Consider the following 13,249-nt stretch of genomic DNA (forward strand, 5'->3'; position numbering starts at 1 on the left):
GCGCTGCCTGGTGTACGTCGTTTTTTTAAACGCACACCAGACAGCGCCGCCGGCTAACGCCGGCTAACGTCATTGAATAAATACGGCACCCGCATGGTGCTTAAGAATGGCGTTAGCCGGCGCAAATTTTTGTGGCGCAAAACTGCGTTAGCGCAGATTTGCGTCAAAAAGTATAAATATGGCCCTAAATGTTTTAAGCTTTACCAGTTTGAGTCAATCATGATGGCTGCAGGTGTGCCACTCCTTTGTCATAAGTAAGACTGTTAGCACTCTAATTGATCTTTAGAACACTCTGGGAGGCTCCAGTAGAACACAAGGGAGTCAACTGACAGGCTGCTCTTGTTGAAAGTGCATGTTATACTGGGAATGTCAGATTTTATTCTCATATGGCTGAGAAAGTTAGTGAAAATTTACAGAAAACATGCTCTCATTTTTAGCTTCTGGAGCACTTGTTATAACCTCGGAGAATCATGAGAAAACTGTTTTCTCTCAAATATGTTTCATGAAATCCCAGCAGAAGGCTTTTTCACCGGGTAAAATCACCTTAGCAAACCATGATTTATATTGTAACTAAAATCTGTTATCACCCTTTACACGTTCTCATTTTTGTGACCCTCAAAACTTGACGTTCACTACAATGCATTTCAATGGTGTGCTATCATGTATATTGGTCCCAAGATGGTCCCAAGATGGCTGCCATCACTTTCTGGTTAAAGGTCTGAAAGCCAATCAGATCTCACCATGAGATCTGTTCTTAGGCTGTGCCCAGATAAACAAATTTGGATTTCCTTTAACATCTCAAAAGCTACCAAACGGATTTACACCAAATAACACAAAGAGTGCTTTCTGGACCAAGAACTACCTTCCTGCCTAATTTGGTGTAATTCCTCACAGTGGGTCTGGCTGCAGTTGTGTGTAAAATCTCTATGTGCTTTAACATTGGAAACACACTTTTTTGAACCACCCTTTTTCTCGACCCGCTTGACAGATCAGCTTAAAACTTTCCATGCAAAATGAGACTCAATGAAACACATTTTTTTAGAAATTTTAATGAAGATTCGTCAAACAGCACCAAAGATATGGCCAAGTCAAAAAGCACTTTTCCAATGAAAAGTAGGTCCTAACTATAACTACCTGCTGGCGACCACCATATTATCTTAAAGCCAGTCTGATTCCTTTGGATGAATCCCTGGTGGTGTTGCTGGTAGAAAAGGATACCGAGGGCCTCATTACGATTTCGGCGGTCCTTTCACAGGCCTGCCGAAGCCACTGCAGGCAAAACACCGTCAGTAATGGAGGTCTCTTGCCTGCCCTATTAGGAGTTTTCCGCTGGGCCAGCGGGTGAAAACATTGTTTCTGCCCGCTGGCCCAGTGGAAAACTCACCACAAAAGTGATGCTGGCTCGTAATCAAGCCGGCGGCAATGTTGTGGTGCGTTGGGTGCGACAGCACCTGTCGCGCATTTCACTGCCCGAAATGTGCAAACGGGGATGTCCATAGGGGCCCCTGCACTGCCCATACCGAGTGCATGAGCAGTGCAGGGGCCCCCATGGGGCCCACAATGCCCCCTTTTTGCCAGCCTTTGCATGGCAGTGAGACCGCCATGAAAAGGCTGGCGCAATAGGGACTCCTAATTCCCAGGGCAGCGCTGCCCTGGCGGATTGCGACTGCCAAGACCACCAGGCTGTCGACAGGTGGCAACCTGGCAGTGCTGGCGGTTGGACTGTGGCACATCTGCCACAGTATTAATAGGACGGTTGGACCGCCCTGTCTACGGCAGTCTGACTGGCATCGCAAGTGTGGCGGTCTTGAGACCGCCACACTTGAAATGAGGGCCTGAGTGGTAAAGCCACTGCCTTGGGGCTATGTAAAATAAATAATTGGGGTGCCTGGCCCCTCCTCACCACCCGAGGACCACCACCTCCTGGGGCTTCAGTACTATTTAGTTTGGGAGGGCCGCGTGATTCCCCTGCTGCCTTGGGGATCACTACCTCCCTGCACCTACATCAAATAAATAGGGGGGTGGCTGGCCCCTGCTCCGGGGACCCCCTGGGCTTCATTAGGATTTAGAGCAGGGGGCCCTGTGGCACCCCCGCTGCCCGGGGAGCACCACCTCCCTGGGGCAAAGTCTGTTTCAGACCCCCCTTTAGCCTCTGTTGGCCCTGTGGACCGCCACCCTACAGGGCCAGCTCCTGCTATGTCCTGGGCTGTCAACTCCTGGGACACAATGTATTGCTGCGGCCAATCCACAGCAAACACTTTGCTTTTTGACTGTGGGACTGTCAAGCAGGTTCCACTGTCGAAAATTGAAGCTTTCATCTCTGCCCCCTGCACAGGTGCAGGGAACAGAGATGAAGTGCTTCAGCAAGCAGGGAGCTGCTGTTAAAAAAGCAGCTCCCTGCTTTTTGAAGCAATGGCACTGTGAGGAAAGTCTAAGTCTTCCCCGTGCAGTGCTAGATAGCCTGTAAAGAGCATGTTCAGTAATTAAATAAATACATAAATATGTAGGGACTGCGGGGGAGCCCTTGAGGTCAACCACGTGGTCCCAGAGCCCATAAAAGGCTGAAAAACAAATCTATAATTCAGTGTGAAGGTCACATACCTTCCCATTGAGCACTCTGGGTTGGAGTCCAGCCAGACATGCTTCACTCTTTTTATTTATTTATTTTTTTAAAGGGCAAAATTATTAACTTTTTTAAAAAGACAGATACAATTGTTTAAATTGTATAAAAATATCTCATCCTAAGTATATCACACAGAAAACCCTACAAAACTCTTTAGCTCTCTCTCACTTTCTCTCTCTCTTTCAATCAATTTTTTCCACTCAGACACTCAGGCACCCACTCACAGACCCACAGACACCCTCATGCACCCACACAGACACACTCATGCACCCTCATGCATAACACACTAATGTAGACACTCTCACACCCACAGACCCTCTCACAGCCACTCTCACATCCAGATACACCCACTCACACCTATTTTGACACCCAGAGAGGATGCAGCGAACTTCCTCTGTGCACGACCAAAGGGCCACGCACAGCATGCAGCATGCATCATGAAGTTGGGTGGTTGGGGGGTTGGCTGAAGGGTCTGGCTGTAGGCCAGGTCGTGCCAGCAACCTCCGCTGCACACTGGTGAAGGCTGTGCACAGTGAAAGTTTGGGTGCTTATAGGGGTGGGCATCAGGCCATGTGGCCAACCTCCGCGGTTGGATTAACATATAGTAATGATCATTTCTAAACGTTACAAAAAATATATATAAATTTACTGAAAAAAAACAAATGTTATAGGGACGTTATAGTTAAGAAACTGAATTTTAAAAAGCCCATAGAAATTCACTTAAAAAAACAAAGGTTGCTGGAATGTTTTAGTTAGGCTCAAATTTTAATCATACAAAACCATAGAAATTCACCACATATAGTTAAAATTACCTCAAGTAACTATAACTTGTGCCTCAATGTAACTATAACTCGCACCCTCGCCATGCACTGCTAATGATCGCACAAATTACGGCACTCATGACATCTTTGACAACATCATTGATAATATCAATGTAATACTTGCAGTCACATTTTTTATGAAAATACTTGCATGGCTTGGGTGCGAGTTATAGTTACTTTAGAGCACGAGTTACAGTTACTCTATAACTGTTGAATTTCTATGGTTTCCTACGTTTAAAGTGTGAGCTTAACTATAATGTCCCTGTAACCTTTGGCAACCTTTGGATTTTTAAGTTATACACACTCATATATCGAGACACGCAAATATCCGCAAGTCCATTACCCTGTCTTTTTTGGGGATAATATTGCAGGCAGAAGAAGTGAGCAGGGGCACTGGTGGGTGTGGAATGGGTGGAACGGCTTGTTGTGCAGAGCAGGTTTGTGCTTGTCCAGTTAGAGCATTGTCTGGTCGCTCCTAACTGCAGTTGGATTAGGGCAGAGGCTGGGCTGAACTGTAGCTTCCACTTCCTTTCCCTACAGCATTGTAAAGACTCCAAACTCCAATGTCTCTTGGCAGAGCTTTATTAGATCCAGAGTCTGCAGAACTGATAATTCCGGATCTAGAGATACTTGGAATTGCAAAATGCCAAAATTACTCAGATTTATCAACCACGCAGAACTAACTTAGATCCTAATGAGTGCTACAGGGGTTACATGGACAGTCATATTGGTATTATTTTCCAATCAAAAGGGTATTGTTAGGTCATCATTGCGTTCAATGCAAGCCTTTCAGTTTAATGGATCCATAGATAAATAAATAAAACTGCAGGCAATGTTCCTATGAGTCTTTATTCCTCAGCAGACATTCTGAAAGGAACTAAACACAATGAGGGAAAATGCCCATTTTTTCTCAGTAGCAGAGAGAGAATGCTACGTGGGACAAGCCTACACAGCTAGCAATCACAGACAAAAAAGGAACTAATGTGAAATTACATTTTTATGAAGAGTTCGCAAATTTAGAGCAAACTACTCTTTTACTTCTAGGAAAAAGCAGCAATTGTGAAGCTTCAAATGATGGATTATCCTGTTCCCCAATGGCTAATTAGTTTATCGAGTTCTTTTGCTGATTCAGATGTAGTTAATATTGTTATTAAGCGTATTTCTGTTTCTGTTTCAACTGACTACACACATTTTCCCAAGTGAGGTTCTTATTGAGACTTTCATGTGAGATTTACTAATCAGTTCATAATTCAGACCACTTGAATCTCCAGAGACAAGACAGAAAACAGTTCAAGAAGCTGAGAAGCTTCCTGGGAAGTTCGAAATTTAAGTAAGAAAATAACTTTCCCTTTGACACGAAGCTAGAGGTGTGTTTTGGAGATGGGTAAAAGTCTAGATGGGATAATAATATAAAGAGAGAATACTGCTAAATTCTAAAAATGCTTTGGAAAATCTAAAACGTGGCAAAGGTATAATGCCCAGATTACTATGGGTTCAACAATCCAGTTTTGGACACAAAATTCAAGTTCAACCCATCATAGTATTACGCTGTGTTTCCAAATTGTAGGTGTTTCCTCTCATGATTTACAGCAGCTCAAATGTGATGCAAGTAGGAGAGCACTGTGCATACAAGCTGGTATGGGAACTAGCAGGGACTATTGGTGGGTTTTTCTCTACTGCAGCGAATGAAACTTGGAATCAAGTGAAAGTTGCTCTCCATCTCATTTGCAAACTGTGTAAAATCACAAATCAGTGAGTGTGCAATTTGCACGCAGTTTTTGCTGGTGTGTCATTGTTTGTACCAATTTGTTTTATACCCATTCGGAAAAACACCTCAAGAAAATAATTCAACCACGTCAAAGAGTGCGGTGAAATTTGCGGACCACAGGTTTGAATCTAGATAGGTGACTTTTTAGACCTGACAGCCTTAGGGTGGTCACCTCTAACTTTTTGCCTGCCTCCCTCCACTTTTTGGACACTGTTTTTGTTGGTTTTTAGACTCTACACACTTTACCACCGCTAACCAGTGCTAAAGTGCATATGCTCTCTCCCTTTAAACATGGTAACATTGGATCATGCCCAACTGGACTATTTAATTTACTTGTAAGTCCCTAATAGAGTGCACTATATGTGCCCAGGGCCTGTAGATTAAATGCTAATAGTGGGCCCGCAGCACTGATTGTGCCACCCACGTAAGTAGCCCCTTAACCTTGTCTCAGGCCTGCCATTGTAAGGCCTGAGTGTGCATTTTCACTGCTGATTCGACTTGGCATTTAAAAGTGCTTGCAGAGTCTAAAACTCCCATTTTCCTACATATAAGGTATGCCCTAGGTAACCCATAGGGCAGGGTGCTGTGTAGGCAAAAGGCAGGACATGTACCTATGTAGTTTACCAGTCCTGGTAGTGTAAAACTCAAAAATACGTTTTTACACTGCTGTGAGGCCTGCTCACTTCATAGACTCGCATTGGGGCATTGTTTGAGTGGTAGCTACTGATCTGAAAGGAGTAGGAAGGTCATATTTAGAATGGCCAGAATGGTGATATAAAATCCTGCTGACTGATGAAGTTGGATTTAATATTATTATTTTAGAATTTCCACTTTTAGAAAGTGAGCATTTCTCTGCACTTAAATTTTCTGTGCCTTACAATCCACGTCTGGTTGTGTTTAGTTGACAGCTCCTTGTGCATTCACTCAGACACACCCCAAACACAGAATACTCAGCCTCACTTGCATACATATGAATTTTGAATGGGTCTTCCTGGGCTGGGTGGGTGAAGGGCCTGCTCTCACACAAAGGACTGCCACACCCCCTACTGGGACCCTGACAGATAGGATTGAACTGAAAGGGGACCTTGTGCACTTCTAAGCTACTCTTTGAAGTCTCCCCCACTTCAAAGGCACATTTGGGTATATAAACAGGGCCTCTGCCCCTTCCAACTCAGACACTTCCTGGAGAAGAAACTTGGAACCAGAACCTGCATCCTGCCAAGAAGAACTGCCTGGTTGCCCAAAGGACTCACCTGACTGCCTTCTTTGAAGGACTGCTGCCTTGCTGTTGGCCTGCTGCCTTGCTGCTCTCTGGCTGTGGTGAAGAAGTGCTCTCCAAGGGCTTGGATAGAGCTTCCTCCTGTTCCCTGAAGTCTCAGGACAAAAAAGACGTCATCTCTTCAGGAAGGACTCCTTGTGCGGTGAAATCCTATGCACAGCCTGCCAGAAACAACGCAACATCTGCACTGCAGTGAAAGTTTCACCGCACGCCGAACCGGAACGATGCAGCCTGACTTCGCAACAAGAAGATTGATGCAGCACCAGCATAGCGACCAGAAATATGACGCACAGCCCACTGGATCGAAGCATAGCCAAGCCGGAACAATGCAGCCTGACTTCCAGAGAGGAATCGACGCAGCGCCTGCCGTGCAGTAGAAAATTTGACGCAACGCCCATCGGATCGACGCAGCTCATGTGACTTCATCCTGCCAGTGCAAGAAATCCACACACCGTTCCCGGGGCGTCTGAAAACCACGCAACCTGAAGAGGATCCACGACCGAGCGCCTGGAATCGACGCACAGCTGTCGCTGTGTGGAAACTAAACGATGCATCGCCGTGTGCGGCCCGAGAAATCAATGCACACCCCTTTGTTTCCACGCTTCTCCTCCTCTACGGCCCTTTGCGGAGATTTTTTCATGCGAATCAGGTACTTTGTGCTCGAAAGAGACTTTGTTTGCTTTAAAAAGAATTGAGACACTTTATATCACTTTTCAGTGATATCTATACATTTACTTATTGCACCTTTGTTCGTTTTGACCTGCTTTCAAATATATTTTTCTAAACACTGTGTGGTGTATGATTTGTGGTGCTATATTGTGTTATTGTATGATTTATTGCACAAATACTTTGTACATTGCCTTCTAAGTTAAGCCTGACTGTTCAGTGCCAGGCTACCAGAGGGTGGGCACAGGACAATTTGGATTGTGTGTGACTTACCCTGACTAAAGTGAGTGTCCTTGCTTGGACAGGGTGTAGCCTGACTGCCAACCAAAGACCCTATTTCTAACATGACTGTTTTATAGTTTTTAAGTAGACAGAATGGATAACAAGTGAGTTGTATTTAAGCGTTACACATAGATGCTGTTAGTAGTTATTTAATCCTTTGAGCTTTTCAAACTTCTTAATTTTTACGTGGCAAACGAAACTGAAAGCTTAGTTTTGTAGTATGTCTTGGAGCAGTTTGAACCACTGAATGTATCAAAGTGGAATGTTCTTTTGCCTCAGAAATGTACGCTTTGTTTTTTTATACCTCCAAACAAAACAGATTTGATTTCATGATTCACTTATTCAACATTGTCTATTCTAAGGCAATACATGGCAAGTATATTTCGAAAATCAAATTTCTAAAACACTCACAAACCCCTGAGCGCCATCAGTATAACCAGATTCCAAAAGAATCACATACCTCTGAGATCCATGACGCAGAAGAATGGTTGTAAGAATCACGGAAGCTGCAACAGGGAGGAGATTACATAACTGGCTTGCTGGTGCTAAACTGAACGATGGTGATGTTACATATTGCATGCCATTTTATGTAACACACTCATGTTAGTTAACAAGAGCAAAAGATTTGTGTAGTGCGGCAGTGGTTTCAACTAAACGCAGAGGGTACTCGAAACTACTTGTTGTACTTTCTATTTTAATGAACTTACTTATCTTTATGAGTAGAGTAAATTTTGTCTCAATGGTTTGCATAACAGGTTTGGCTTTTTGGTTGTCTCTTTTCTCAAATATTACTTTTTAGATTTTTCCTCGATTGTTTATTACTGTGTTCACTGGGGTGGAAAATGTTATCTCTAAATAACTTTGGAGTGACAAAATATACAGAGTGAAAAGGGAAAAACACGCAGAAATTAGGCACGAGAAAATCAGCTAGATATGAGGAGAGTCCTAAACTGTCATTCTTCAATTACAGCTCAAGGCAATGTTGATCAACCGAATGAACTCTTGCACAGTGCAGTTTTGAGCAATTCCTGAATCTGATGTAGTTAGTTTCTGTTCTGAGATGGGAATACATGGCATTCCAGAGTTTAAATAATTTAATTTAATTTAACATTATTTCCTTTTGAGATTTATTTTGAGTCCCTACCGCCATTATTTTCTTTGAAAGTGCTGTAGCACCAATGTTAGGCCATGCTACAAAAGTGCAGTTTATGAATACCAAAAAGTAGCAAACCTACTCAAAAGTGCAGTTTATGAATCAGGCCCTTAATGTTGAAGAGTAGCAGGTGAGTTCAAGGAGAGTTCTAATCAGGCTTGTCTTGCAGGTGGATTTGGATATTAGTATATTGTGTCATGTGGAAATATTGCATGCTACTTATATATCCGCTTCTGTGAGAAGGTCCACTAACCCTTTGGATGAATCCCATTATATTCATATTTTCAATACATTTTGTTGTCTAATAACCCACGTGTAGAAATCATAGTGCTTCTGCTGTGCTGCAAAACGCTCCTTTTGAAGCATCTGTTTCCTTTAGTGATGCCAATTTGAACAAATGTGAAAACTTGAAGGCTGTGAACTCGAAGCGGGTAGACACCAACAATTTAACACAGTTGTTGATTGCCAGGTTGAGTTAATGGTCAATTTGCCCCTGACTCCTGGGACTGCTGTTCATTCATGGCTTTATGTTGTAGTGTAGATTAAATACTGCCCCTAGTAACGTATTGGAATATTAAGCTTCAAAGTAAGCTAGTATTAGAAATTTGCTTCCTAAATATTAAGTTTCATAAATAATATTCTAAGAGTATTGCCAGCAAAAATATTGTGAAAGTAAGTATATGTAGGGAAGTATATATTTTTTGTACTTAACTTTGGTGTCCCCCAACCACAGAAGGTGATTAGATACTGAGCTAGTGACTAGTGTTTTCATACTGGGAAAAAAGGGTCTAATTAAAGGGGATTTGCAATTACTCTGAATATTTTCACAAGAGCAAATATGTGGCTATTTATTTGCTTATCCAAAAATGGAAATTACAAAAATTTGCCATGAGTACAGTTTCTAAGCCTACTCCAGAAAACTATTGGGAATTAGTCCAAGTTGTAAATATTTTCTAATGTGAGGACATATACCTTTAGGTCGCATATGTGACTTTATTTATTTTTTTATATGGAGGTACCAAAACACATTTTACTAAATGAGAACAAAAAGATTGACATTTGAGGTTGCACAAGTGAAAACTTGTTTGCAAGTTGGAATTTTTTGTGTACATTTTCTTTTCAAAGCAACTGCTCACCATAATAGTAAGCCTTTTTGAATGAATAAATCTTGTAAACAAGTATGAACTACTTATACACATGGATCTTGTTAGAAAGTGGGATATTGGTAACAGCAGTACCTACACTTAGCTGTAGGCCACAAACACCCACTAGATCAAGTCAGGGTCTCAATACATTAATCCCAGCTCTACCCTTGGTAGCCTGGCAACAAACAGTTAGGCTTAACTTAGGAGACAGGTGTGTAAAGCATTTAAAAATCATAGAACAGTAAATAAGTAAAACACATAACACAATAAAAATCTAACACCTGTTTAAAATAATGGATTATATTGTTATCTTTAAAATTACACTGAAGCAACAAAAATCCAATAAAGGGAACCAGAGATATGATTTTTTAAAGAATAAATGTTTTCTAGCACATAGAAATCAAAAGCGCCAATCTGGACATTTGGTCTCACTCGACCCGGGCAAAGTCAAAATTTAAGGCTGGCTGCGATGGAGCCCTGCTTTGCTACAGTGAGAGTAGCTTCAGACTTGGGCCCATATTTATACTCTTTTTACGTCAAATTTGCATAGTTGTTTAACGCAAATTCGGCGCAAACTTAATTCCATATTTATATTTTGATGTTAGACATGTGAAAAGCCAAAATATAGAAGTTTGCACCATTTTTTGGATGAGTGAATTTCCCTTGCGGAAATGAAATGCAAGGTAGGCGCTCCCATCCAAAAAACTGTGCTATCCCTATAGCCCCATATTTATCCCCCCATGATAACATGACAAACAGGTGGGATGAGGGGCTAAATAATGGTGCTAAGCTTGCTTGGCACCATTATTTAACGCCTGGGTCAGGCAAGGCATTAGGGGACCTGTGGACACATTCTCATGCTCAGACACCATGGAATAGGTCCACAGGTGCCTACCCCAAGCCCCAGGAACACCCCCACCCACACCAGAGGGACACCAGAGGATAGGCAACCCCATTCTAGGTCAGTAGGGTAAGTATTTGTAAGTATGTTTTTTTTTTTTTTAAGTGCCATTGGGGGCCCTAACCTGGGGCCCTCTGCATGGCACAGGGTGCAATGGCCATGCCCAGGAGACACTTGTCCCCTGTGCTGGCCTTTGGGGTAGTGGTCATGACTCCTAAGACAGGAGTCATGTATTTGGTGGTTGTGCGCCACAAAATGATGCTAGTCTGGTTAGAGACATTTTTTTTTGCCTCTAGGCTAGCGTAATTTTTTGGGGCACAACCTCCTCCTTCCCTACCGCCACCCTCACCCGGCTGCAATCATTTTAGTTGACACTAACCCAAGTTGAGCACCAACTTGTGCCATTCCATTAATATGGCGCCCCACTGGTGCTCAGGAATGGTGCAAGCCGGCGCTATACTTTTTGGTGCAAAAATGCGTTCCTGCAGTTTTGCACCAAAAAGTATAAATACGTGCCTTAGTCTCTTTCTTAAGATTTTCTGGACCGGGATAAAGTCACAAGTCGAATCCGACCTCCCTGAAGCCCTTTTCGGATATGCATTGAAGGAGGCCTCAATCAAGAATTCTTTGCTGGGACTTAGACGATTTTTCCTGTCGGAAATCTTCATCTGGAACCAAGTTAAAGTTGAAGCCTACCTCCCTGAAGCCCTCATCGAATCCACTGCTTGGGAAGCCTAGGTCAACTTTTTTTCATTTGGACTTAGAAACGTATTTGGAGCTTTTTCTCTCTGACATCGGAGAACCCTCCATAGCAAGCTGAATTTGCTTTGACGTCATCGGATTGCCTTTCCCCGAGCCCCCAGTGGAATCCTGGCAGTCTGGGGCTCTGGAGCGTTTCAGTGGGATGAACCTACAAGTCAGGCCAGGTCGCGGTCAACGTAAGCCAGCATGACTCACGACGTCAGGTCGGTCCACTAATGGAGTTTTTTTTTCCAAAGTTGCTCTAAACTTCTCCACACTTCTGGACCTTCTTCCAGAAGTTCTTCTAAGGTTCCTGTGGTGTCCACAACTCACCACAAGGTTCCAGAAGCTCTGAGCTGCTCCTTGGGGATTAGGAATCCAGCTCCCAGAATGTACCTGGTTCAGATCTAAAAATGACCACTGGTCACTGGTCAGCTGCCCAGTTTTTTCAGAGCTTAATGCAGGGGACTCTGGTCAGCTATTTTCATACAGGGAGTCCCTTCTTGAAGCAGTAGAAGACAGGCAAAGTCATTTTCTTTGTGAAGCCCAAAGTGTGCAGCTGGTGCAGTCCTTCTGAGTGCAGTGTTCAGGTGCAGACCAGGGGTCCTGCAGGGCAGTCCTTCTTCTTCTTGGCTTGTTCCTATAGGGATCTGAGGTGAGGTGCAGCTCGGCCAATTTTATCCTTGCTCCTGGGGTGGAAAGCAGGAGAGAGGCTCTTGACCAATCACGTGCAGGCCACCACTCACTTGAGTGATCACTTCCTGGGATGTGTGGCAAAAATGAGTCCCAGTGAGCAACATTCTCCCAAAATCCAAAATTACAAAAATTCTATCTCAGTGGTTAGGTCTGGCTGAGCCCACCCACTGGTGTGGCTAAGTTTCCCTTAACACACCCCTTCCTTAATCTAATCAGGGGGTACCTGGCTGTTTGAGTTTGCAGTAAAAGGGGGAGGTGGGGAGGTACAGTTGCTGCCCCAATGTCCTTCCCTCCTTTGAAGACCAGTTTGGCTGCTCTCTCCCCATCATGTTCTACCATCTGCTGAGGAAGATCTCCTCCCACCGGATGCTTCCTTTGTTTCAGCCCAGGACACTTCAGACCTCATCAAGGCAGCTGGCTTAGGCTGCCAGAGGCTGACTGATCACAGAATGGCACTGCGGAGCTGAAACTCTTTCTATGTGCACGTTATATTAAATTCAACAGTGCCTAGTTGTTGGATTTATTACAACTTTTAATTTGGCACTAAATATGCCACATTTAGCTCCTTCCTTTGGAAAATACGACTTTAGAATTTTAAAACAAAGTCTCTCCACGTTACCCTATGGAACCCGTTCACTACAATAGGGAAAACAAATGTAGATATTTTTCCTTCACCAGGGCTTATAAAACATATTTTATAAAGTCCCTGCTGATAGCTTCATTGCACACATTCCTGGGGCCACTTAGGGCACACCTTAGGGGTGACATATATAAAAATAAGATAGCTCAGGACTTTGGAAGTACTTTTAATTCCAAAGTTGAATTTGGGGTTAACTTTAACTGAAAAGCAGCCAGCAAGGCAGGCCTGCCTTTAAAATGACACTGGGCTCCCCAGCAGTGCACCTATTGGTGTACTACCTATTCTGGGGCCCCTAAATCTATATGCCCTACCACATACTAGGGACTTATAGGTAAGTTGGCACAGCTAATTAAAATTAGTCTAATCATTTTAGCCACAGCACAGGCACTGGGACTGTTTAGCAGTGCACAGGGCACCACTAGCATTACAAAGTGGGATTGGTAGTGGCTAGGTTGTCATTAAAGTAAGGTTGGTAGGGGTTAGTGCCTAGACTGCTAGCAGGAGGCAGGATTGGTTGTCCTATTCCCTCTGCAG

Source organism: Pleurodeles waltl, chromosome 8 (assembly GCF_031143425.1).
Source record: "Pleurodeles waltl isolate 20211129_DDA chromosome 8, aPleWal1.hap1.20221129, whole genome shotgun sequence".
NCBI classification, from domain to species: domain Eukaryota; kingdom Metazoa; phylum Chordata; class Amphibia; order Caudata; family Salamandridae; genus Pleurodeles; species Pleurodeles waltl.